The 24,713-nt window shown below is 48.2% G+C and overlaps 1 protein-coding gene across 6 annotated transcripts in view; it reads right to left on the bottom strand.

Annotated features, from left to right (window-relative positions):
* HRH2 (histamine receptor H2) overlaps positions 1 to 24,297 on the bottom strand; it is a 48,220-nt gene extending 23,923 nt beyond the window's left edge. For 2 of the 6 annotated variants that reach the window (XR_014015824.1, XM_081233863.1), the window contains exon 1: positions 24,060 to 24,297. The gene's annotated coding sequence lies outside the window, so the exon portion shown is untranslated. Of the gene's footprint in view, positions 1 to 5,509; positions 5,744 to 15,368; positions 15,533 to 24,059 lie in introns of those variants that run through there. The other 4 variants (XM_081233861.1, XM_081233860.1, XM_081233859.1 and 1 more) reach the window with 4 other exon arrangements.
* Between the last annotated feature and the right edge of the window lie 416 nt (positions 24,298 to 24,713).

The raw sequence follows: 24,713 nt of genomic DNA on the forward strand, positions 1-24,713 counted from the left end.
AGAGGACCAGATCTAGCTTGCTGTTGTAGTCTGCCAACTGCAGCCCCCCTCCACACCCGCTCTTAACATCTCTCTAAACCTCACTTTCCAGGTCAGCTGGTACAGAACTCACTCAGTCTTTCTAATGGCTGCACGACAGTCCCCAGGATGGCTGGCTGTGGTTTCTTTATCATCACTCTATCACAGGTACTTCGGTTGTTTCTAGTTCCTTCCTTCCTCCTTCCTTCTTACCTCCTGTCTCACGGCAAACATCACTTCAACAGAATGGCTGCACATGCAATGCTTCTTGGTTAAATCTCAGGTTAAATTCCTTCCTACTGGTGATATTCTATGATTCCAATTGATGTAAAACAAGCTAAGGCCCTGTTTGATTCCTGGACCCTTTATCTCAAGCTGATCCTGGTTTTCCAGAGAGCAGCCAGCAGGCAATCTCCTGGGATCCGGGAGTGTGCAGAAAATCAAGCTGACAGCGGAACCCCTCTCAGAAACAAGCTCATTACCATCTGACATAAATTAAGCCTCCCCTAGGCTCTTGCCTGGAGGGGTTTTGCAACCTGAATACGAGAGGCATCATTTAGTCATAACCACTGAGTAGGGGCAGGGGTCACGGCTCCTGGTCACCTTCTGCCACTCTAGCAGGCTGGGCTAGAGTGGTGGTTCCTTTTTTTCTTGGAGTTTCAAATAAGAACCACCCCTGTCATGTTTCTGTCTTACAGCCTAAGTCCCAGAAGTTTCCAGGGACCTTTGTGAAGGCAGGAGCTTTTGCCAATCTGTGGGTAGAATGATGGCCCTAGAGGGTCAAGGCACCCCAAGATCCCTGTTATCATGGTCACCGTCATTGTCACTATCACAGTTAATATAAAAAACACTTTCCTGAACTTTCCTTTCAAATGTTAAAAGCAATGACATGCTTATTGCAGTAAACCAAGGGTCCTGAGGTATACAGGAAGGGCCAACTATTTGGGCCATCACATACCCAAGCCCTCACACCAGGGAGGTGACTGTTGCTCACCATTTGGTGTGATGGAGACCATACATTCTTTCTCTGAGGCTCAGCATGTACCAGACACATGTAGGACACTGTTTTATACACACTGTACACATTACACTGCTACTTCTTTTCCTCATTTCTTTTAAAATTCCTATTATATAATGGACACCCCTGTGGATCACTTAGATCTAACTTATTCTTTTGGAAACCTAGGCTGTGGCAATACAACCACCACCATGAGAAGAGCCATGAAGGACGTCTGCGTCAGCAGGTGTGCGAGTCGCAAACAATGGGAGACAAACTGAGTGTCCATCAGCAGGGGAATGGTTCAACCAAGGATGGCACATCTGTACTGTAGAAGAGTCCTGGGCAAGGTGATATCATACATATTAAATGAAATATCATTTCATCCTCACAATGACCCCCAAGTGAGGGGAATCACTGTCTCTATTTAACAGTTGAGGAGAGCAAGGCTTGGAGAGGCCACGTGACGTCTCCCCCCTAGTAAGTGTCCAGAGAGCCTGGATTCAAACTCAGCTCACACCCTTCCAGCCTGCCTTCATGTCCATTCTTGCACCAGACTTCAACTTGTCCTTCTAAGTGGATCTCACCAAACAGCCCTGTAACTGTCCCCCTAACTCTGCCGTTCAGGCAACCAGGACTTTGCCCAAATGCAGCACGTCTCTTCCCTCCTGCCTTTGCCTTTGCTGTCTCCTTCACCTGGAGTCCTGTTCTTCCCTGTCTTCAATCAACGACTCCCTTTTCAAGGCCTGGCTCAAACATGTTTCCCCCCACCCATCTGAAAGTACAGCATTCTTTTGAAACCCTTAGAAAGCTGAAATGGTGTAAAGCAAAGAAGAAGTTATCTTAGGACACATCTTGCCAACGGATGCAGAAAATAAATCGAGATAAAGCACAGATGCTCAGACACAGTTCACAGCTACGGGGGCTCAATGTTGAGATGCTGAATGTGGTTCCTGGGGAAGGAGTTCTGCGGGGGGCACCCTATGCTCGGGGTGCAGGCTGCCTCTATAATGGTTTACCGCAAGACAAACCTGAACGCTATTTTTGCTTTTCACTTTTTTTCATAAAACAAAAATCCTCCTTGGGTTTCTTTCAGTTAGCAAAAACAGGTACTAATGTAGGTCTTTTGTGAAAGAGAAGTGGGGTAAAGTGAACTTTCAAAAAGCAGGCGCACCCTGAACCCGTCCTGAATGCCTGCAGGCAGGGGCACCCTCTCCTGCACTTTGTACTGAGTTATACTGCTGGCACCTTGCACTGTTAATATGGCTCTGTGTCTGTCCGTAGGCAGGTCCTGGATCTGGACCACCTCTCTCCACCTTCCATCCACCTATCCATCTGTCCTGTCCATCCATCCATCCAGAAAACATTTCTCGTTGTCTAAGGGAGAGGTCCAGGGTACACAGAGTGTGTGTGTGTGTGTATATATGTGTGCGTGTGAAAATGATATGGAATTCATTAAAACCGGCTTCAGCCACTTCCTCTCCCCATCTCGCAGGTTGACCACAGATGCTGCAGTTCTATGTGTCACACTGCTTCCTCTTACATCCTCTCACCTTTGCCTTAAGGACCTCTGAAAAGGCACTTTCTGGAGAATTCGCTCATGGGTTGCTGTGCCCCTCACTGCTCCCTGGGGAGGCTTCTGACCTTCACCTACAGTCATCACCTACCAAATGTGGCGGTAACAAAAGGCAGGGCCCGCTCAGTCTGACTCATCTCATCAAGTGCCTCTGGGAGGCCACGGTGGCCAATTGGCCCTGAAGAACAGCCACAGCTGAGTATGTTAAATGCACTCAATGTGCTCATAGGTGTGTATTAAACCCACTGTGCTGGGCTCTGCCCGGGGAAGTCTGCTTTGATCACTTCCCATTACCAGCCTTGGTTGCCTTTAAGTATAGATAGATCTTTGATGTGACACTTAAGGTTCTTCCTGACCTGGTTCTCTCTTCTCTCTTTAGCCTTAGCTCCTGCTGCCGAGTGCCCTTTAGTTAGACAACACTTTGAGAAACAGCTCTGGTGGCATTTAATTCCTCCTGGTTTTGAAAGTCGTAGGCCCATTCTGACTCTGTGCCTTTGCACATGCTATTCCCACTGCGTGGAGTGCCCTTCCTCCCTTCCATGCCTGGGGAACTCTCACTCTTCCTTCAAGACTTGGCTTCCTCTGTCACCTCCTCCAGGAAGTCTTCCAGAGGTACTTGCTCCATCCCCTCTCACTTTTACCTCCCACTTATACCCACCTCTGGCAGAGGCTTGTGATTTCTGGGGTGCACAGGAAGGAGGGGTTCTTTAATCCCAGTGGGTAGAATTCTGAGTTTCCAGAGCCCTAGGAAAATTCTCCCCTGAGTGTGGTCCTTGGTGATTCCCCATCAGAATGTGTCTCCCTAGGAATGAGTTGTGGTGGGTGGAATCCAGAATATCATTACCCTCCTCAATCCTCCCCTGTGGCAGCAAAGAAAATGGGGGCTTGAAGGGTTGAAGGTCACCCCACCAGCGGAGGTATAGCCCAAAGGCCAACCAGGTCTGCCTGATGCCCCAACTCCCTTCTCACTGCTCCTCACCCACAAAATCCCAGGAGAAATGTCACTGGTGGTACATTCTGTTTGCCAACAGAGGGGCGAGGTCATCTAGAGGTTAACTAGTCTGGGGGCTGGAGTCTCCTCATCAAATTTTATCAAACCAAGTTCAACACTTTTCTCTTTTCATTAGGAAGTAAAATGAAGCTCCCCTTTTCTGTTACCCCAGGCACAGCCACTGGGGGAGTAGCCAGCAATTTGGGGGAATCAGTTAAGGCTCCTTTGGGCTTCTCCCTTGACCTTGAAGATGAATCTGATTTTCCAGGCAATCATTTACAATTGTTTTCTTTAAACGATATTCAGCAGGCAACCACTGCGTGCCAGGCACCTTCTGGGAGAGCCAGTGGGCAGGTCTGCGGAGTAGGTCGTTTGATCCTTATTCTGCAAAAACTGACACTCAGAGAAGTGAAGGGAGCCCCAGGGGCTGAAAGGCAAGGACTTAGACATTGGACAGATCTGGGTTTTAATCCCAGTGGTGTCATTTAATAATTTTGTGACCTCAGGCACAAGACTGCAACTTCTCTGAGCCTTAGTTTTCTCATTTGTAAAATGGGGATAACAATATGTCCTTCTTCACTTGGTGAATGTGAAAATGCAGAGAGAAAAGGTCTGTAAAACACTTAGTACCTGGTGCATGGCAGGTTACATTATACATAATAATAGTATAAGATTATTATTTCATAATAATAAATATTATATTTTTATTATTGTCTAAAGCAGCACAACCAGGAAATAGCATTCACGTATGTTCCATATATTTATGGAGTGCTGTTCAGAGGCAGACACCATGCTGGGTGCTGGGGTACAGCGGTGAGCCCGGCAGACACGTCTTGGAGCTTCTACGACAGCTTGGCGTGGGGCCAACTCACGGCAGAGCTGCTGATTTAACTGCAGTGTGTTGACAGTTTTATAAAGGGGCAGCATAGGGAGCCACAGGAATGTGTAGTGTGGAGCCCTGACTTGGTCTGGGGGATATGTGAGCTGAGATCTGTACAGACAGGAAAAAGATAACTCAGTGAAAATGGGGAACAAGCAGATTTCACAGAGAATAGCCCCTATGAACACTTGGAGGCAGAGAGATGGTGGATTTTAACCACAGAACCATGGGAAGACTCGGGGGTGGAGGGGGGAGTGTGAGCGCAGGCTGATGTGACTGGAAGGCAGAAGATGGCTCTAGGCCAGCTGTCCTGCTGGGACATCAGGCGCTGGGGGAGCGGCGCGGGGGTAAGCCCAGCTGGGCCCTGCTGGCTGCTCCCAGTTACCACCACAGGTAATGAGATGCTGGTGTCACTGGGCCCCTGGCAGGCAGTTCCTCAGCTTTATGAGCCGTAATGTCTCAGAACGCTCCCCCTGTCATTGGCCGTTTTGAATGTCCTGGGTACCTGGTGCCAAGGGCATCAGCGAATGGCTGCAGCATCAGACCCTCGGGAGCTCTGCCGTTGGCAGGAGTCCCAAAGGGGCCTGAGAGGTGGGAGTTACGTCAGTGGGGTGACTTTCATTCTTTAAGGAGGGAAGACGAGCCTTCCAAGACCCACAGTGGCCGCCGCACAGGGGGTGCTGACCCACGTGACTGAGGCCCGGACGGTGGCTGCAGCTCCACTTCCGAAAGGCTGACAGCACTTTGGGGGTCCTTCTAACCTTCACACAGGAGCCCAGGGCAAGATGTGGGTCCAGGGCCGGGAGACTAACCTAAAGGACGAGGGGGGGTCCCAGCCCCCGGAGGTTCAGACACAGCCTAGCGGTGAGTAGCAGGGCCCGTGATGGGGGCAGCAAGAGGCTGTGCGAACTGGAGGAATGAGATTTGATGCTGTGGGTGGTGGCTGGTGACAGCTGTGTGCATGTGTGTGTAGGCACATGTGTGTGCAGAAGGCAACGTTTTATCAGGCCTGGAAAACCCCATGAATATTAAAAACAGACTACTGACCCAGCAGTTGCACTTCTGGGAATTTGTCGTGTGACCTGGAAATGGTGTAAAATTGCCTGTGGTGACAGTATGCAGTGCAGTCATCAAAAGGACTGTTGCGGGCTTCCCTGGTGGCGCAGTGGTTGAGAGTCCTCCTGCCGCTGCAGGGGATGCGAGTTCGTGCCCCGGTCTGGGAAAATCCCACATGCCGCGGAGCGGCTGGGCCCGTGAGCCATGGCCGCTGAGCCTGCGCGTCCGGAGCCTGTGCTCCGCAACGGGAGAGGCCACAACAGCGAGAGGCCCGCGTACAGAAAAAAAAAAAAAAAAGGTGAAAAAGGACTGTTGCACTGGTTTGTTGTAGTTTTTAGATTCCACATATAAGTGTTATCATACAGTATTTGTCTTTCTCTGTCTGACTTATTTCACGTAGCATAATACCCTCCAAGTCCATCCATGTTGCTGCAAATGGCAAGATTTCGTTCTTTGCTATGGCTGAGTACTATTCCATTGTGTATATGTACCACATCTTCTTTATCCATTCACCTGTTGATGGACACTTAGGTTGCTTCCATACCTTGGCTATTGTAAATAGAGCTGCTATGAACATTGGGGTGCATGTATCTTTTCAGATTAGTGTTTTTGTTGTTTTCAGATATATACCCAAGAGTGCAATTGCTGGGTCATATGGTAGTTCTTTTTACAGTTTTTTGAGAAACTCCACACTATTTTCCACAAAAAGAAGCAGACTCAGATATAGAGAACAAACTAGTGGTTACCAGTGGGGAGAGGGAAGGGGGGGAATGATATAGGGGTAGGGGATTAAGAGGTACAAACTATTATGTATAAAATAAGCTACAAGGATATATTGTACAACACAGGGAATATAGCCAATGTTTTATAATAACTATAAATGGAGTTTAATCAAAAAAATTGTGAAAAAAAATTGTGAATTACTATATTGTATACCTGTAACTTACATCATATTGTACATCAACTATACATCAATAAAAAATAAATTGCAGCCGCATAGCACAGGGAGATCAGCTCGGTGCTTTGTGACCACCTAGAGGGGTGGGATAGGGAGGGTGGGAGGGAGGGAGAGCAAGAGGGAGGGGATATGGGGATATACGTATGCATATAGCTGATTCACTTTGTTATAAAGCAGAAACTAACACACCATTGTAAAGCAATTATACTCCAATAAAGATGTAAAAAATAAATAAAAATTAGAATTAAAAAAAGGACTGTCGGGCTTCCCTGGTGGCGCAGTGGTTGAGAGTCTGCCTGCCAATGCAGGGGATACGGGTTCGTGTCCCGGTCTGGGAGGATCCCACGTGCCGCGGAGCGGTTGGACCCGTGAGCCATGGCCGCTGAGCCTGCGCGTCCGGAGCCTGTGCTCCGCAACGGGAGAGGCCACAACAGTGAGAGGCCCGCATACAGCAAAAAAAAAAAAAAAAAAAAAAAAAAAAAAAAAAGGACTGTCACAGGCTTTCAGGCTGATGTGGGATGGATTCCACATGTGTGGAGTGTGACATGCGAAAGGGGGAAACGTGTGTGTGCACTCGTGCATTGACACACAGACTGGCCCAGGAGGGGCACATGTGAAAAGGGACTGATTGCTTCCAGGGAGGGATATGGGGGCTGGGCAAAGAGTTGGGGGAAGACTTCTTTCACCATATGTCCTTTGGGACCTTTTGAATCTTCTTACCTGGGGTAGATGTCACCTATTGCCAAACTAACATCCAGGCCACACAGTTTGGAGGGTGGAGAAGGGAAGAGGGAGGGCACACAAGGTAGAGAGAACAACAGCAAAGGAAAGGCAGCTGTGTGCTCAGGTGATGCTTAGGAGCGGGACCTGGTTGATCGGGGCTCCAGGACAGAGCTGGCGCTCGTTCTGCTCAGTCAGGAGCCCCTTAACAGTAAGTCCACCGCTCCAAGCTCATCACCCTCAGGGACCTCTCTCCCCACAGTCACTGCGCAGGCCTTGGGCTGGTCGTCATGCCAGGCCCCTCCAATGCTTCCCCTGTTGTTTGCATAAAGATGCCAGTGCCTGCCAAGCCCTGGCCCTGCATGATCTGGGCTCTGCCAACCTCTCCAGCTGATTCTCAAGGTGGGAGTGGAAATGTAGCTGTGGATGGCGTGCTAAGGAGTTTGGATTCAGTTTTGAAGGCAATAGGCAGCCCTGAAGGTTCAATCAACAGGCCCGAGGTTGCCCAGGGAACTGGTAGCGTCTGGGACCCCAGATCTCTGGATCCCAGTCAGCCATCCGTCAATGAGGCCTCTCTCACTCACTAACATCTGTAGGATGCTTACTTCATAACACGCCTGGGGCTCTCTGCTCTCTGAACATCCTCTCACTTATGCTTTATTGCAACATCCTGTGGCAAGAGATCTTTTCCTCATTTTACAAATGCAGAAACCCAGGCTCGGAAAAGTTAAGTTGCCCAAAGTCTCAACATCACCAAGTGGAAAAGTCAGGATTTGAACCCCAGTCTGTCTGACTCCAGAATCCCTGCTCTCAGTTGTTACTATTTCACTTTTCCTATAGAGAAAGAAACTACCCTTAGGGCTTTTCCAAGAGATGGCTGGAGTGCCCGGGCATTTGCAGCAGAAAATACTTCCACCTTTGCAATAGCATTCCAGGGTGTCTTTGATCTTTGTCGTTGCAGATTTCTAACTCTTTCCCCACAGTGGGCTGGACCTTTGGTAAAAGCCTCTTAAGGCAGTAACAGATTTCTGGTTGAGGCTGTTCATTAGAGAGAAAGGCCCTGGGCTGCTGGTGGTCTGAGTTTTGGTCCCACTCTTTCATTTCTTCTGAGCCACGAGGGTCCAGAAGCCAGGATTGTTTTCACTTCTGTTCTCAAGCTCATCTTGTCCCAAGCACGGCAGCCCCCCAGGGGCATCCCCTCTGCACAGCCTGAGAGGTGAACGGACCCAAATATTGTCTGGAATTTGGGGCGGGTTCTGTAACCGTGGCTGAAGAGCCCCACCCACCTCTTCGATGTGTGTCTACCAGCCCAGAAAGGGATGGTGGCATCAAAGTGGACATTTTCTTATGATGAATGTTATCACTCGAGCATCATGGTGAGGGGGAAGGTGACCTGGACCAGAGGCCAGGACACTTACCTTTTCCATTTACTGAGCACCCACAGATAATTTAATATCTTTGTGAGGCAGAGATTATTATTATTCCCATTTGACAGATGGTGAAACTCAGGTTCAGAGAGGTTAAGTCACTTGTCCAAGGGCACACAGCTGATAAAGAGGCAGGCAGGGCTTTGACTGACTCCATAGTCTCTGAGTGTCCAAGCCAACCACCCCTCCAAGACATGCACCTAATCCAGTTCATTCGCTGACTATTTGTGCGACCAGTTCTTTTTGTAGTGTTTTCTTTTCAGTGAAAGACCCCAGGCCGTTTACCTGGCTTCTGCCAATGGTTGATGTGGGAACCTGAAGCCACATCTGGTGACAACAAACTCCCTTGGTCACTGCTTGTTTAAGAGAGTCTTTATTTCTCCTTCATATTTTTTTTTCAATTTAGGTGAAAGGCACATAACGTAAAATCAAAGTGTATAATTCGGTAGCATTCAGTCCATTCACAATGTTGGGTAACTACCATCTCTGTTTGGTTTTAAAATATTTTCGTCACCCCAAAAGGAAACTCCATGGCCATTAAGCAATCACTCCCTCTCCCTGGTCCCTGGCAACCACCAACCTGCTTCCTGGCTCCATAGATTTGACTATTCTGGACATTGTGGGCACAAAGTGCATGTAACTTGGGACTGAGGGAGGAGCCCTGAGTCTCTTATCTAGCCTCTGCCTCCCCTTCATCCACCTAGGGGATCAGGCTACATATTCAAGCATCGTCCTGGACTCCCGTCTTTCCTTCATCCCCAGCATCCAACCCATCAGCAAGCCCAGTGGATCCTGCCTCTGAGATACCTACATCTTGGATGTGGCTACTTTCCTTGGTTGCTGCCATCCTGGTCCTAGTCCAAGCCAGCACCATCTCTTGCCTGGACTTTTGTTCCCTACAGGCATCCTGCAACTCCCTTCAGTCCCCAGCACCACCCTCCTGCTTCTGTCGCGCCCACGCTGTCCCTTTACACACTCCCTTTGGCTCACAAGACCCCATGGGATCTGTGCCCCACCTCTCTCACCTCCTACCTTACCCTCAGGACTCAGTGGCTACCTGGCCACTGTTGCCTTGGACATGCTGCACTCTCCTTGGGTCTCTGCCTGTGATCTACTGCCACTGTGGACATTGGCACCTTGGAGCAAATATCAGTTCTGTGGAGGGGGTCCTCCTTGACCCCCAAGGCAGCTCCCTTGACCTTCCATCACATCCCTGCCATTTGGCTCTCTGCAGAGGACAATTTTTCTTGGCTTTTTTTCTTGCTTCCTTATTTGTTCCCTGTATCTCTCTCCCAAGTGGAATGTAGGCATCGTGAGGACCAGGATCAATTTTTTGTTCCCAGACAGGCACTTAATGGGGTCTCTTAATTTATTAAATAAATTAATATTTATTGGATTGACTGATGCATACTGAAAACAACCATGATAATATAATATCCTATTTATGGGGCGTTTGGAAAGTATAGGCAATGTTCTAAGTATTTTGTATTACCCAATTTAATCTCTCTGCAACAACCCTCTTACATGGACACCATTACTTGTCTCCATTTTATAGATGAGGAAATTGAGGTTTAGGGTGTTTTGTAACTTGGCCAAAGCCCACGGCCAGCAGTGAGCTGGCAAGTGTGGGAAAAACCTGGGGTGGACTTTTCAGGGCAGGGGTTGGATGGGGCCAAATGAAAATTCTACCTTGGTTCTTCTGGGGGAGGTGAGACCCTGGATCGCCAATGTTTGCAGGGGGGTCTGAATCTCTGCCACCCAGGGGCAAAACTCCCCAGCGGGGAGGGGAGGGGTGGAGAGGGTACTGGGCTAGGAATTTGGACCCTGAGTTTGAGTCCCTGGTGTGACTCTGACTTGCCATGTTACCTCCCACTAGTTTAGTATCCCCAGTTTCCTCAGCAAAAAAGCTTAGAATATTTCAAAGGTTTCCTCCAGCAACTTGATGTGTGTGTGTGTCTGGAGGGGGTGGGAGGGAAGGAATCAGGAGCCCCCAAAATAATAAAATAGGAGGGCTCTGGGTAGAAACAAATCTCAGGGTCATCTGGTGTTCAGGAACCCCTTCTATAGCATCCCACAGAGGCAGTCATCCCTGATTGCCTTGCATACTTCCAACGATGGAGGGCTTACTATCTTACAAGTTATTTGCCAATCAGTCATGGCCATTTAAAAACCTTATAGAGCCCTACGTATTCTTTGTTCTGGAGGCATACCCCATACTGCATAATAAATGCATTGTAATATCCATAGAACACATTCCGTAGAAAATAGGATTCATATTTAGTTGTTCAGTATAATGAGCTGCCACTGACTAGCTGTCATAAGTTTCCAATTAAACAATTATTACTTGAAATTTTGTGGGGTCTTTTTTGTATTTTAGATCTGGTATTTGTGTGTGTGTGTGTGAGTTTGCAGACATTTTTGTAGGCTCCTGAAAAGCTCTGAAGGCCCAGAGAACAAATTTAAGTCCCTTCCTCCGGGCAGCCCCACAGAGCTCCTGAGTTGTTGCTTCTCTATGGATACAAAAGGCCGCAGGCCCTCCAACTGGACACAACACTGCCATTGTCACTGCCAGTATTGCCCTCACCAAAATCACTACCATCATCACCACCACCACCTCCATCACCACCAGCGGCAGCAGCAGAGCTGGGCACCAGGACCGCCCCCAGCAACATCATAGCTTCCTTTCTCTCTGTTCTTCTTTCCCCCAAACTCACTCCAGAAAGGTGTTGCCCTTCCAGCAGGGTACAGCTTGCTCTTACAAGGCGAAAGTCCTGAAGCCGGCTGGGTCACCTTAAAGATATCCACAGCAAACAGCTAACGCTTGCCAGGAACATTCACACACACTGGTTATCTTATGTAATCCTCTTTGCCCTCCCCCACTTTCCATGGCCCCTCCACAGGCTCATTACCTCATCCTGAGTCCTGCCGGAGAACTCTGTGGAACCGCCAGGGCAGAGTCACTATTACTCCACTTGGCAAAGATGCCACAGAGAGGTCAGAGGTGGGAAGAGCCCTCTCAGTTTCCAATTGTCAACAGTGTACTCTGTCCTAAGCCTCCTGTGTTTCCCAAACCTCATGCGTTCAGGTACCAACCCCATGATTTTTGCCAAACCCACAAATACCGGTTCTATTTTGTACTTAACATTTTTCTTTAAAGTGATGGAATTAATTGCAAAAGGAATTGTTTTATCATTACAGTAACCACCAGAATCACTTTCCCTCAAATAGATTACCCTGAAAATAAAGGCAGTGGAAACACTGATGATGCTGTTAAATTAGTAGCTACACTGGACAGTGTGTCCAGTAGCTACACTGGACACACTGCTGATGTGTCCAGTGTAGCTACTGCTGCCTGAAAAGCCCGCCTAACCCTCTTCTAATTAGAAAGGCTGTGCTATAAGGTATTAAAGACAGATTAGCACCTAACCGATAACTTTCTTTGACACAAAGAGGAAAGCCTGAAGGAGAACCGAAAAGCAAAACCCCCTGTTCATTGTATGATTGGATGGTTGTTGTTATCTGTGCCACTGACCACCCAAGTCCACTTCAGGACCCCCAGGACAGCCTGCCCTACATTTAAGGGAGTATTTTGCCAGTATCATGCCAGGAAGCTAACACGGTGTAGTGGAAAGGAACCCAGAACCAGTCGGAGGCTCGGTTTTCCCACCTGTAAGTGGGCATAAAACCACAGCATTCGATGCTGGGAAGATGAAATGTGAAGGTAAGGGGATGGCGCTAGAGGTGTGATGGCTCCTCGGTAAATGTCCTTCCCCTCTCCATGGCCATTCTCTGGTCTTCTTGTCCTCCTCTCCTGTGAGAGAAGGCACCCAAGTAAACACGTCTTCATCTGGAAGAGTCTGAGTACAGGGGAGGCTCCCGGAGTCTGAGTTTGGGGCAGAAGGCTTCTCCTCCCAGCGCACCCCTCACCCCACCCCCATCTCAGCCTCCAGGACCCTGATGAAAATCAGGTCTTTTCCAGCATCTGCTGCGGGTTCAAATCCCAGCTCTGCTACTTGCCAGGGAGGCACTGTTAGCTAGGTGGCTCTGCCTTGAGCCTCAGTTTTTCTTCCTGAGAAGTGGGGATAATAATCCCAACTACACAAGGGTGTCAAGAGGCTTGTGGGGGTTAAGAGCAAGGTGCTCCTAGAACCAGCTACCTGGGTCCTATTCTGGCTGCACTGCTTCTCTCTGCAGCTGTAGGGAATAACGGCTTGCATTCTTCACACCTCAGGTTCTTCACCTGGCAGAATGGAAATAACAATAATCCTCACATTATCTGACTATTGTGAGGAGTGACTGGGCAAATGTGTGTGAAGCCCCAGCGCTTACCAAGCACTCAGCAGGTATGAACGCCCTACGGATGCACAAGCACTCAGCACAATGCCGGGCCCAGAACCCCCCTTCCTGCAGCTGCCCACTGGCCTCCTGGTCCCTTCTCCTTCCAGGACCTCACCCACATCCCCTCCCTCAGCTATGCTCTCCCAGCCCCCCAACCACCAGCCCTGGGGGACCAACTCATGGCTACTCAGCTTCTGCTCTAGATGCCAGGCTTTCTGAAGGTGCTCACTCAACACAACTCCGAAGACATACAAAACTGTAGGTTTCACTATTATTTACGATAGGTGAATACTTCAAATGACTTTTACACTAGAAGAACAGTTGAGTAAATTATGCCGTAATGGAATTACTAGAGCTGTTGCTATCACATTTTGGAAACTATGAAATAAGGGGAAATGCGTATATTTAAGTAATAAAACAGCAGGATTCAGATTGTATATAGAGGGTGACTGTAACTACGCCTACCCTGTTAACCTGCAGGGGAGAAACACAACAAGTAAAATTTATGTGTAGAAGGGTAGGCTGAACGGTAATAGTGGTTTTCTTTGGATGGTAGTACAATGATTTGTTACTGTTTTCTTCTACATCTCCTTATTCAAAATCTTCTACACTAAGAATTAATTCTACAGGGACTAAAAATCAACACGGAGATGCAAAATTGTGTATAATATGCTCCCCTTATGTCAAAGGTGAGAATACATACGTACATAGACATGTGTTTATATATGAAGTGTATATGATTTTGGATAAAGAAAATCTGAAAAGATACATCACAACAAAATAACAAAATCGACCCCCTTTTGGGTAGGGCAGACAGGGCCAGGGTGGAGGGGGCCTTTTTATATGGTACACCACGCGCCTTTGTATGTTGTACTTCTGAACCGGATCAGTGTTTTATTTAATCATAAAGTGAAAAGAAAAAGGCCTATCTAATAAAACTTTCGAAAAAGGCAGTATTTCCCCAAATGGGGACAGGGTGCTACTTAAACAAAGGAATCTGTGCTGGGAATGAATCAGGGGCAAATGAAGTCAGCTGGGGTCTTACTGTGGACTTGACTGAGCTCACGGGCGTGTGCTGTGACTGACAGGGGCTATGGATTGCAGGGCTTCCAAAAAGTCAAATAAGGTCCTAGAACCCTCTCTCCGCTGCCCCCCCCCACCCAGCCCTATTTTTACCATGGAGCCTCCCCTGAGAATGATGCTCCTAGGACCCGTTCAGGGAATGCAGGGCAAGGGAAAGGCACCAAGGAAGGGAAAGTTAGGAGGCTGGTTGTGCCTCCCAGATCCAAAGGCCTCCTGACCCAGGCAGGCTGTGTGTGAACTGTCTGCACCCTCTGTGGGACTGTGTGGGTGCGGGCATGGTGACCCAGAGAGAGGATGCATGCCTGGGCCAGAGGGATGGCCACTATGATCACTATGGGCCTAGTGCCCCCCAATCACCACATTCTGCAAGAGAAGCTGGAAATCTGGCTTTTACATGAATTCTTCTGGCTTTAAAATAAAATATCCAAATTTTTCAATCAAACCTCATTTTTAAATGTTGGCTCTTTTTAAAAAAAAAAAAAAATATCTTAGAGTTCCCTGCGCATGTCCTCCACCAGCTACCGTCTATGATCTTGGCACACTCCCGGTATTCTCGTAGAGCAAGGTCAGCCCCCAGGATTTCCTTGCTTCTCTAACCACCCTCCTACCTTTCATTATGCCTTTGAGAATTCTGCCCTAGACCAAATTCATTGGTCAGTTGTTCGGGGGGACTCTGCCTTCTTCCTGGTTGAAGATCAGGCTGACATTTACCCATCTCTGCCCTGGAAGTCTGCTAAGGAGTCCAGGAGAGGGGTGACTAACCCTAGCAATGGGCTTTCTCGAGGGTAGTGAACGCTCTGCGTCTGGAAGTGCTGTAGCCGGGATTTCTTTTTTTTTTTTTTTAATTTAAAGTTTCTGTATTTTATTTTATTTTATTATTTTATTTTATTTATTAGTTTCTGCTTTATAACAAAGTGAATCAGTCATACATATACATCTGTTCCCACATCCCTTCCCTCATGCATCTCCCTCCCTCCCACCCTCCCCATCCCACCCCTCCAGGCGGTCACAAAGCACCGAGCTGATCTCCCTGTGCTCTGCTAGCCGGGATTTCTGCTCCGGCATCTAACAGCCTCCCGATGCCAGAGTCTCTGCCCCTTCTGCCCACCCCCGCCTCAGTTTCCCCTCCCCTCCTATCATGCCCTCTGTGCTCCAGTCAACCAGAAAGCCTCACCCTTTCCTTAACTCTCGACATTCTCACACCTCCGTGCCTTTGTACATCCTGACCCATGGGTCTGGGTCACCCTCTCCCGAGGCCTCTATCCAGTCTCTCAGTCACCCGGAAAATGCTACACTCATGCACCAGCTCCCGCAGCGCCCGTACCTCCTTCGTCATAGCTGGGACCCTGGGAGGCTGGCATCAGCTCTTCCCGCGTCGTTCATTAGTTAGACTCTCCCATCTCCTTCACGTGCTTTTACCTCCCAAACAGCTTTTGAATCTGTTGTCTTCTCTCCAGCTGCAGCATTTCAGCCTTCATCCCTACTCACCTGGACAAGAGCAAGGGCATCCCGATTAGGTGCCTGGCCTCCTGCTCTCTCCTCCGCCCCACCTGCCTCCGTGCTGTCTGAAGAAAGGGCATTTCCAAAAGTGCAACCTGATCGCCTCTATCCTCAGCCTAAAATCTCTGCATGACTCCTGCAGCCAAAAGGCAAAGTCCAAACTCCTCAGCTTGGCATTGCAGGCTTTTCATGATCAGGGCCCTGGCAAACTGAATCCTCCTTACATCCTTCCACTGTCCCTGGCGCCTCAGGCAAAACCTAATTGTTCTGAATGCCCTGAGCACACCTGGAGGGTTCGCAGCTGTGTCTCTGCACACCTCTTTCTCCACCTTTAATATCCAGACACCCTCTGTCTACCTGCTGCACTCCATTCGACCCAAACACCCAGCTCTGCGAATCCTCCCCTGATTCCCCCGGGGCAGTGGGTTATGGAGTCTCTGAGGTTTGCTCATGGCTTCAGGGCTGCATCTGTCCCACTGTGGGTTACACGTCTGCCTTCCCCACTACAACAGAGTCTTTTGGCAGGTGTCACATTCATCCATCTCTGTGTCTTCAGCACACTGCCCAGGACTAGGCACAAGCAGGCCCCCGGGACCGAATGGCTCTAGTGCTCAGAGAGGGTTTGGAAGTCAGAAGATTATTCTCATGGGAAAAGTGGGTGACTCCAGAGCTGAAAGTGGCCAAGGTGGAGACCTTGTTGGAGCTGTTGACAATTCTTCCTGCTGTTCCTGGAGGCTGGGCACCAGGTCCAGGCTGCCACATGCTCCTAGAGACTATCCCCACGGGGCTGGCGATAATCAGTCACGCCACCTGCTCTGTTCCGATCCGTGACCAACTTGGCTCCAGCCATCTCTCTCTCACTGCCACGGCGCCAAGCCTGCGCCCTCCTGGCAGCACTGTCACAGGGAAGCCGGCATCAAAGAAGGGCAGAGCTGAGAAGGCCCTATGAGATCAGCCAATACGGCCCCCTCTGGTTTTCAGATGGGGCAGCTGGGACCCAGAGCGGGGCAGCCGCTTGCCCAGGGTCACACAGGAGGCCAGTTCCTCTGGATCTTATCAGATAGTAAAAAGAACGATCAAAAGAAACCTTGAGATGTGCTAGAAAGGGCTAGGGGTGGAGGGAGCCCCTTGAGAAAACAGTGAAGCCCTTTCTGAGGTTGACCCCAGAGCTGCTATGCATATGATGACCTGGGCAGAGGAAACGACCAACCTTTCAACCAACCGTGCAAAGGTCTTGCATGGGGACCAGCTTGCTGCTTTGAAGCCAGCGTGGCCAGAGCAGAGTGAGTGAGGGGAGATGCAGTAGAAGGTGGGGACAAGGCCCAGTCCTGTAGGGCCTGTACACCTTAATGGGGTTTGCATTTCGGTCTAAGTAAGGGAAGGACGCAACCAAGTTTCAAAAGATGATTCTGATCTGAATAGACAGTGCTGCAAACAAGATACACAAATGGCCAATAATCACCCGAAAAGATGTTCAAATTCATTAGTCATCAGGGGAATGCAAATCAAAACCACAATGATATTGCTTCACACCCACTAGGATGGCTAGAATCCAAAAGTCAGATCGTAAGCATTGGTGAAGGTGTGGAGAAACTGGAAACCTCAGACACTGCAGGTGGGAATGTAAAATGGTAACACTGCTTTGGACAACACTCTGACGGTTCCTCAAAGGATTAAACATGGCGTTATCATATGACCTAATAATTCTACTTTTAGGTATATACCCCAAAGAAATGAAAATTTATGTCCTGACAAAACCTGTACACAAATATTCAGAGCAACATTATTCATAATAGCCAAAAAAGTGGAAACAACCCTAATAGCCATCAACTGATGAATGGATAAACAAAATGTGGTATATCTATACAATGGAATATTATTTGGGCCATAAAAAAACAATGAAGTACTGACACACGTTACAACATAGATGAACCTTGAGGACGTTATGCTAAGCGAAATAAGCCACACACAGAAGGCCACACACTGTATGATTCCGTTGGTATGAAATGTCCAGAATAGGCACATCTACAAAGAGAGAAAGTAGATGAGGGGTTGGGTGGGAGCAGGGGTGGATAGGGAGTGACAGCCAATGTTTACAAAGTTTCTTTCTGGGGTGATGAAAATGTTCTGGAATTAGAGAGCAGTAATGGTTGTACAGTTCTGTGAATATACCCAAAGCAACTGACTTGTATAATTTAAGGGGGTGAATTTTATGGCATGTGATTTATATCTCTACATAGCTTTTATGTTTTAAAAAAAGAGACCGGGCTTCCCTGGTGGCGCAGTGGTTGGGAGTCCGCCTGCCGATGCAGGGGACACGGGTTCGTGCCCCGGTCCGGGAGGATCCCACATGCCGTGGAGTGGCTGGGCCCGTGAGCCATGGCCACTGAGCCTGCGCGTCCGGAGCCTGTGCTCCGCAACGGGAGAGGCCACAACAGTGAGAGGCCCGCGTACCGCAAAAAAAAAAAAAGAGACCACTCTGGTTGGTGGTGGGGGCAGAGTGGCAGCAGGGAGGCCAGACAGCCAGTAATGTAATGCAATCACAGGCTCAAAGGAGGCACTTAGTAAATATCCATGGCTGCTGATCCCTGTTCAGGAAGGCCCTTCTCTTCTGAGCCAGGGTTTCTCAACTCAGCATTGTTGACATTTTGGACAGGTTAATTCTTTGTTATGGGGGCACTGTGGGATGTTTAGCAGCACACCTGCCCTCTACCCACTAGATGTCAGCACAGCCCCCCACCCCAGTTGTAACAATCAAAAATATCTCCAGACATTGACAAATGTCCCTGGGGACCAAACTGTGCCCCGTTGAGAACCACTGTTCTAACCTCTCTTACTCACCTGGTGGATTACTGCTTATCCTTCCAGAAGCATTTCAGATATCATCTTGTCTAGGGAGCCTTCACCCTTCATCCTCTGAGGTCCCACAGCCCCACCTGCATGAAAGCCCTGAGGACACTGTTTACACACCACTCTTCCCCATACCCGTTTAGGGAGGGCACCTTATGTACCTTTGGGTCCCCAGCATCCAGCACAAGGCCTGGCACTTTGGAGGTCACTGCTGTGCCATTTCTTTTCTTTTTTAAGAAGAAAATTAATTTAATTATTTTCTTCTTTTTTTTTGGCCATGCCATACAGCTTGTGGGATCTTTTTTTTTTTTTGACATTTAAAAAATTTTTTTAATTGAAGTATAGTTGATTTACAATGTTGTGTTAATTTCTACTGTACAGCAAAGTGATTCAGTTATACATACACATACATTCTTTTTCATATTCTTTTCCATTATGGTTTATCACAGGATGTTGAATATAGTTCCCTGTGATATACAGTAGGACATTGTTGTTTATCCATTCTATATACAATAGTTTGCATCTGCTAACCCCAAACTCCCACTCCATCCTCTCCCCATGCCCCCAGCAACCACAAGTCTGTTCCCTATGTCTGTGAGTCTGTTTCTTTTTCGTAGATACATTCATTTGTGACATATTTTAGATTACACATATAAGTGATATCGTGTGGTATTTGTCTTTCTCTGTCTGCCTTAGTTCACTTAGTATGATAATCTCTAGTTGCATCCATGTTGCTGCAAATGGCATTATTTTGTTCTTTTTTATGGCTAAGTAGTATTCCATTGTACATATGTACCACGTCTTCTTTATCCATTCATCTGTCGATGGACATTTAGGTTGGCTAATTATAAATAGTGCAATGAACATTGGGGTGAATGTATCTTTTTGAATTATAGTTTCCTCCAGATATATGCCCAGAAATAGGATTGCAGGATCATATGGCAACTTTATTTTTAGTTTTTTGAGGAACCTCCATCCTGTTTCCCATAGTGGCTATGCCAACTTACATTCCCACCAACAGTGTAGGAGGGTTCCCTTTTCTCCACACCCTCTCATTTGTTATTTGTGGACTTTTTAATGATGGCCATTCTGAGTGGTGAGAGGTGGCACCTCACTGTAGTTTTGACTTGCATTTCTCTAGTAATTAGTGATGTTGAGCATCTTTTCATATGCCTATTGGCCATCTGTATGTCTTCTTTGTAGAAATGTCTATTTAGGTCTTCTGCCCATTTTTTGACTGGATTTTTTTTTAAATAAATTTATTATTTATTTTTGGCTGTGTTCGGTCTTCGTTGCTGCATGTGGGCTTTCTCTAGTTGCGGCGAGCGGGGGCTACTCTTCGTTGTGGTGCGCAGGCTTGTCATTGTGGTGGCTCCTCTTGTTGCACAGCACAGGCTCTAGGTGCACGGGCTTCAGTAGTTGTGTCACGTGGGCTCAGTAGTTATGGCTCACGGGCTCTACAGTGCAGGCTCAGTAGTTGTGGTGCACGGGCTTAGTTGCTCCATGGCATGTGGGATGTTCCCAGACCGGATCAAACCCACGTCCCCTGCATTGGAAGGCGAATTCTTAACCACTGAGCCACCAGGGAAGTCCAGGTTGTTTTTTTTGTTATTGAGTTGTATGAGCTGTTTGTATATTTTGGAAATTAAGTCCTTGTCGGTTGCATCATTTGCAAATATTTTCTCCCAGTCTGTAAGTTTTGACATATTTTTAAGATAAAGCCAATGGTATTTGATGATGGATTGCATGTGATATATGAGAAAAAGAGAACTTTTAAGGATGGCTCCAGGAAACATACTCAACATCCCGTAACAACCCACAATGGAAAAGAATCCAAAAAAGAACACATGTACATACAGGTATCTGAATCACTTTGCTGCACACCCGAAACCAACACAACACTGCAAATCAACAATACTTCAACTTAAAAAATTGATTAAAAATTTTTTTTAATAAATACAAAAGAAAAGGATGGCTTCTGGATTTTCAGTCTGGGCAACCAAAAGGATGGAGTTGCCAATGAATTGAGATGAATAAGAGAGCAGGTAGGTCAGACTTCGGGGAAGGGCAGGAGTTCCATTTCTGACATGCTAAGTATCAGTCAGAGTTCTTCAGAGAAGAGAAACAGAACCATTAGGATATATATATATATATATATATATATATATATATATATATATATATATATATAAATAAAATATATATTTTTTCATGGCTGAGTAGGTATTCCACTGTATGTATGCACCACATCTTCTTTATCCACTCATCTGTTGATGGGCATTTAGGTTGCTTCCATGTCTTGGCTATTGTAAATAGAGCTGCTATGGACATTGGTGTTGATGCTGCCATCTTTATTTATTATTTTATTTCTGTGACCAGGGATCACAGTGAAAGTGCCGAGTCCTAACCACTGGACCACCAGGGAATTCCCTGAGCCATTTCTTTACCTGTAAAGTGCAGAGATGCATTGCTTCCCCCAGGGTTTCGGTGATAGGTACTAAAATGTCAGCCAATGGAGTCTGTTGACACTTCCTGACTCTGGCTAGGAGTGTAGACTCTGAATTTAGATGGCCTGGGCTTGAATCCTGTGTGACACTAGTCAAGTGGCTGAAGGTATCTGACTCTTGGTTTCTTCTCTGTAAAATGGGCTATTGATAGTACTTGCCTCATAGGGTTATCACGAGCACACAGTAAGAACATAACCAATGCCAGATATTAGTGGTATTAAAATTTTAGTATTCCTTCTTCCTTCTAAGGTGCCTGCCAGACCTCAACACAGAGGTGTCCTTATTACTGACAAGCATCCATGCACCAGCCCTGTCCTGGTTGTTGGCCAGGACGAGGTGGGAGAGGGTGGGGTATATTGTCACTGGAAACCAGAGAGTTCTATGTCTACTAATTATTATAGTATATGCTCATTGTATAAAATCTGGAAAGTTCAAAACTTATAAAGAAAGAATAAATCTCCCACTGGCAAACACTGTTAACACCATTTGACTTATCTCCTTCCAGTCTTTTTTACGTGCTTGTCACCAATTTGTGACTATGCCATATATAAGCATATGCATAAGCATAAGCATGTCCCCATCCATTAAGGACTGTCCATTTTTCTTAGAGAAGAGATTGGTGGTGGCCAAGGGGGAGAGGGTTGGGGGAGGGATGGAGTGGGAGGTTGGGGTTAGTAGATGTAAGCTGTTATATATAGAACGGAAAAGCAACAAGGTCCTATTGTATAGCACAGATAACTATATTCAATAGCCTATGATAAACCATAATGGAAAAGAATATTTTAAAAGAATGTATATATATATATATATATGTATATGTATAACTGAATCACTTTGCCTTGCCGTACGGCAGAAATTAACACAACATTGTAAATCAACTATAATTTAAAAAAAAAGAATTTAGGCTTTTAGTCTGAGATGGGTGACCATTCAAGTTTGTTTTTTATTTTAATATTGTGGTAAAATAGACATAACATAAAATTTATCATTAAAAAAAAAGAACTGTCCATTTTTAGTAGCCACATGGCTGTCCCATAGTTTACTTCATTGATCTCCAACTGTCAGACATTTAGGTGCTCTCTGATTGTTGATGCATATCTTTCCAATTGAAAGAGACTTTGTCCATATTTCCATCCTTTTGTTTGGATGTCCTCCTCTTCTCTTAAAACATTTTTGGCAAAGGAACCTCTCCAGCCTGCTGGGACACCCATTTTCCCATAGCAAGGAGTCCATTTTCCCATCATCAGAGACTTTCTCCCTAAGCTGAGTTAAATCCTTGGGATTGGGACTTAATCCTGTTTCCCTTTCTCTGGGGGCCTTAGTGGAGATGGACAACAGCTGGCCTTCTTTTCTCGTTGGACACATCAGCTGGTATGGTCAGTTGCATTAGTCATCAGGGGAGGGTGCAGAAATTGTTCTTGCAGCCCAGAGACGTCTAGGCTGGGTTTAACTGAGGTGAGGTGAACTGGGACAAGGTGGTAGCGGAAGGAAGAGAAGTTGGTGGGCTGGCGTGAGTCAGCCTGGTGTCTGCTTCCTATGTGGTGTTGAGTCGCGACATTCCTTGCTTCCAGAACCCTAGAGAAATCACCTAGCAAAGGCATCCCCCACCCCACTGCCAGCCTTCAGAGTCATTTTCTACAGTGATTATGTAGCAGCTCTTCCTATTACATGTTTAACAAGAAACCAGCCAACAAGAAACCAACTAACCAGGTGCTAGGAACACCATTCACAGTCATATTTTGGGGGTGGTTTGGTCCAATGAGAAGCACTCGACAGTCAGGCAGAACTGGGGCCAATCCCAGGGCAGGCACATCCCACCAGTGTGACCCTGTGGAAATCACAGACCCTGTGAGCCTTGATTTTCTTATCTGTAAACTGGGGTTGAATGGCGCTGGCTTCCATGATTATTGTGATGACTACAGCCAATACTGTATACATAATGCTTTGAGTACCAGGCCTTCACGGGGCAGGTGCAAGAGAAGTGTTCTTTTCTCATTCTATTCAATCTCCTCATATCTCAAGCTAGAGATGTCAATAAATCTAATTTATGAATTGCCTTTCATAACCTCCAGCAACAGGAAACTCATGAATAGAGAGGAATTCATAACTTTCTGTCACAAATAAGGAAACTGAGGCTTGGAGACATTCAGCCAGGAGTCTTTACTGGACATAAGCTATCATCTCAAAGATTTCATGTCTAAAAGAACCACCAGGATGTATGTCTGGGTTGGGGAGTGGGACGCCTGACACCACCGCCCCCCATTCTCTGGGCCCGGCTTCATGCCCAGCTGGACCACTAACCATCTCTGGCAAAGGAGACCAGAGAGGACCTGGCACGTACAAATGAGTTCCCAGGAGGCAACCAGCGCCAGGGCTCTGGCCACGCAAGTTAGGATATGACAGCTGCCATTGGGGAACACCACAACCCGCAGGTACTTTCCTACCCCCACCTCCTTATCCTCACAACCACTTCAAAGGCGGCGTTAGTTAGCATGGTCCTTTTCATGGGGGAGGAAACTGAGGCTCCCACGCTCAAGGTCAGCTGTACTACTTAAGCGGCACAATTGGATTTCCAAGCCGCTAAGCCGAGGCCACTTGCCTGGTTCATCCTGGAAGCTCCAGCTCCCAGGCATAGGGCATCCACGAGGATGAAGGCTGCCTGAGGAGCTAGGGGTCTCCTCCCTGTCCACCCCCTGCGCTCTACCTGCTTTCCTTAAGCAGAAAGTCGTGCCCTGTGCCCACAGACACATGGCCCTGAGAACATGCCAGCACCCAGACCCGGGAACAAAACAGGGGCTATTTCGGCGAAATCCACCCCCAAGGGGGTTTGAGCGCACATCCACCCGACCCCGCGCCCAGAGTCACTGCCGCAGGCCGACCAGGGTTGCATCCCGCGCTCGCAAGGCGTCCCAGGGCGCCACCCCCCGCCCCGGCCCCGCGAGTCACAGAAGGTAACTGAGGCTCGCCAACGGAGCGACTTTCCCAAGGTCAGGCACAGTCAGCGCGCGGAGGGGCCGGGGCTCGAACCCGGCGTCAGAGTCAAGACGGCGGCGGGGAACCGGGAGCAGCCGCCCGAGGCGGCCCTCCTTCCTCACCAGCGCCCGCCAGGGGACCCCACCCCAAGCTCAGGCCCCGCGGGGAGGCGGCGGCGGCGCTACCTGGAGCTGCTGCCGCTGAAGTGACTCCGCTCCGGCTCGCCTCCGTCCAGCGCCCGCTCCGGCTGCGCTCCGGCCAGGGATGGAGCTGGCGGTGCGCCCCGCCCGCGCCCTGCGCCTCGCCCCCACTTCCTCGTCTCCGCCTCCAGCTCGCTCCTCCTGGCTTCCAACCGCTCCTTCCCTTCCTTCCCTCTCCAAGTCTCTTTCTCTCCTCCTCTCGCCTCTCTTTCTCCCACTCCGTGCGCGCGACGCGCACACACTCACGTTCTCTCTTCCTTGGCTTTTCTCCCTCCCCACATGCTCTCCCACCTTCTCTCTTTACCTTTCTCCTGGACCTTCTTTCCTCCTCTCTCTGGCTCTGATACTTTCCCTCTCGTCTTTCTTTCTGTCAGGCTGCCCCCTCTTTCTCTGGCTTTCCCCCCCCCTCCCTCCCGCCCACTCCCCACTCCCCCCACTGCCTGGCCTGGGAGCCAGCTTCCAGCTGTGCAGTAACCGGCTGAGTGGAAGGGGACTTCCCTCTGTGGCCCAGCGCTGGCTTCTGCCCATAGCTGGAGGGCCTGCCCCGGGAGGGCTAGACCCACGGGATCAGGTGGCACCCCTTCCCTTGGGTGCCCAGCTCCTAGCCACCTGGAATCAAGCTAGAAGAGGGAGAAAGAA

The sequence above is a fragment of the Mesoplodon bidens genome, assembly GCF_964165515.1.
Source record: "Mesoplodon bidens genome assembly, chromosome: 4".
NCBI classification, from domain to species: domain Eukaryota; kingdom Metazoa; phylum Chordata; class Mammalia; order Artiodactyla; family Ziphiidae; genus Mesoplodon; species Mesoplodon bidens.